The 3,155-nt window shown below is 40.4% G+C and overlaps 1 non-coding gene across 1 annotated transcript; it reads right to left on the reverse strand.

Annotated features, from left to right (window-relative positions):
- Positions 1-2,481: 2,481 nt before the first annotated feature.
- Positions 2,482-2,588, reverse strand: LOC142541212 (small nucleolar RNA R71). The gene has a single exon (XR_012819278.1). It is a non-coding gene; the product is annotated as a small nucleolar RNA R71 (small nucleolar RNA).
- Between the last annotated feature and the right edge of the window lie 567 nt (positions 2,589-3,155).

Here is a 3,155-nt window from a genome sequence, read left to right on the forward strand (position 1 = left end):
ATCACTTTATCTTGTTTCTGTTACTCCATATGCTGTGAAGTCCCAGAGTTTCCTTCCTTATTGCTCCATTTCCTTTCCTTATTGATGCAATTACCTTGATAGTTAGATGTCAAGTGAGCACTTTCAATCACATCTTGTTTCAATCTCTCCTCCTCCTGAACGCACTGCGTAATAAGCTCATTCAAAGTCCACTTTTCCTTCTGGGTATTATAACTTATTTTGAATTGATTAAATTGCGCAGGCAGAGAGACTAAGACTAAATGCACGACTATGTCTTCCGACAATTCCAACTTGAATGCTTTTAGTCGAGTCACAAGATTTGACATTTCCATTTTGTACTCCCTTATATTTATTTTCTCTTTGTACCGCATTGAGACAAGTTTATTCAGAATAGTACTTGTCTCGACCTTTTCGTTTGCAGCGAAACGATCTGCTATTTGAGTAAGGAACCTTTTAGCATAATTTTCTTCAGGAATTGCACCCCTTATAGTATCTGGAATGGAATGTTTCTGATAAGTGCATTTTATGCACTTATATTATTCTTATACTTCATATAGATTGTTAGTCTTTTGGGCGAAATTACGCGCTTTTTGTTGTTTTTGGTGTGATTGCAGGTAGCTAGGTGCGGTCACGACATGGGCGTGAAAAATGAACCAAAATGGCGCTTAGTAGAAGAGATGTGAGCCAAGCATGCGCAACTAGGACAGAAAGATTGGCGCATATGCGCCCTCAAAGCCGCGCACATGCGCGGCCCATACAGTGAGACTCGCGCATATGCGCGAGTAAGATCGCGCATATGCGCGAGCAATGCCCCAAGAAGTGAAATACCGAGAGCAGCGCGCATATGCGCCGCTCATGGGGCGCATATGCGCGCGGCGCGTACATTCAGAAATAAATAGGCTTCGGCGTGTTCTTTTTAGGGGTTCCGAAATATTTTTAGCACAGCCGTCACACCACTCGAGAGAAAGGAGAAAAAGTGAGAGCGCACGGATCACGGGACTCGAAGAACGGAGATAGAAGACGGTGAATCCGGACACGGAGAAGCACTTTCATCTCTCGCCAACACGTTCTTAATTCGGTTTCTTACTTTTACGTTTTTAATGATTACAAACAGGTTTTGTGGTGATTTAAATTCGAGCATGAACTAACTTTATTTTCTAGAGATTGATGTAGTCGTGGTTGAACCTATGTGAACGACGATTTGAATTTTCATTGAATTATTTCATCGTGTTTATTTGTGATTTCTTGTTTTTAATGCTTTTGAATTACTGGCCATAATTCGATTTATTACATAATTGAAATCTAACACTCGACAGAGGGGATTGAAATTAGGACAGAAGAAATCACATCGTTAGATATTTATAACGTGCAAAAGACGAATAACTCTGACGAATCCATAAAAGAACCTTGTTTACTTTTATTACGTGTTACATGATTTTGAATAGACATATTAAAATCAATAATAGGTAGTACATTTCTATTTAACACTCGACAGAGGGAATAGAAAATATTGTGAGTTCTTGGTTAATAAACATGGTGCAATTTAATTAAATGTTAGTCAATGTTAATTTAGCATAGGGGAGACTCGACGAAATCATATCTCTAGATTTATTTCCTCAGTGAATTTTCTGCTGTGTGCTAGAATTACAGGAATTGTTATTTTATTTGAATTGATTTTAAACCAACTATTTGATTCGTTTAAATAAAGTTGAGCTATGTCAATGGTGGTAATTAATATACAGTTTTAAATATTTACTCTTCGTGGGATCGATATCTGTACTCTAACCAGTACTAAAACATGACACCGTATACTTGCGGTAGTGAAAATACTCAACAAGTTTTTGGCGCCGTTGCCGGGGAGTAAACTATTTAATTGCATATTGATATCACTACTAATTAGTCTTTACTTTAATTTAGACTTTATTTTATTTTATTTTAGTTACTTTGTTAATCTATAATCTTTTTGTTTTGCAGTGCATGCGAAGATTTCAAAATCCCGACTTGCTAATTTTTTATCCGGAAATCGAAAGAACTGCCAGGAGATTAAGGAAAGCAAGGAGAGACGAAATTAAAGCAATGGCTGAAAACAGAGATAATCAGAATGAGCTCCCAAGAGAGGTGCCAATCCGGGAACATTTCCGCCCAGTCATAAACGCTCACTACTCTGGAATAGCTCGTGGAACTATTGCTGCTAATAATTTTGAGCTAAAGCCCGCACTCATCAACATGGTTCAACAGAACCAATTCGGAGGAGCAGCCACCGCAGATCCCCATCTTCACCTCAGAACTTTTCTGGAGATCACGGATACGGTAAAAATTAACGGTGTTTCTGACGAAATTATTCGATTGCGCCTGTTTCCGTTTTCTCTCAGGGATCATGCTAGGAGCTGGCTCCAATCTCTACCGCTGGGAAGTGTTACTACTTGGGCAGATTTGGTTACGAAGTTCCTGTCAAAATACTTCCCTCCTGCTAAATCTGCTCAGCTGAAAATAGATATCACCAACTTCAGGCAGAGAGAATTTGAAGTATTGTATGAGGCATGGGAGCGATACAAGGAATTACTCAGGAAGTGCCCGAATCATGGCTATGCAGATTGGGTGCAGATTGAGTTATTTTACAATGGTTTAGATGGGCCAACTAGAGGGAATGTGGATGCAGCCGCCGGAGGTACTATTTTTTCTAAAACACCTGATGAGGCCTATGATTTGCTTGAACAGATGACCATCAACAGTTATCAGTGGCCGAGTGAAAGATCTGGATCAAGGAAACCTGCTGGAGTGTATGCTGTAGACCCAATCACATCACTTACTGCACAGGTTTTGGCATTGACCGCACAGATTGCAGCGATGAACAAGCCAGGCCAATCTACGTCTGATGTAGCATTGGTGACTGCTGAGGAAGAGCCAGTTGTGGAGGAAGCTCAGTACATCAACAATCGCGGCTTCGGAGGTTATCGAGGTAATCCTCCCCCTGATACTTATCATCCAGGTTTGAGGAATCACGAGAATTTCTCCTATGCAAACAACAAGAACGTGTTGAATCCCCCACCGGGGTTCAATACACAAAAAGGGGAAGGAAAGCCATCTTTTGAAGATCTGGTTGGTACATTTGTGACTGAGTCTGGGAAGAGGATGGCGAGAACTGAGTCTCGTCT

The sequence above is a fragment of the Primulina tabacum genome, chromosome 3 (genome assembly GCF_025594145.1).
Source record: "Primulina tabacum isolate GXHZ01 chromosome 3, ASM2559414v2, whole genome shotgun sequence".
In the NCBI taxonomy this organism is placed as follows: Eukaryota; Viridiplantae; Streptophyta; class Magnoliopsida; order Lamiales; family Gesneriaceae; genus Primulina; species Primulina tabacum.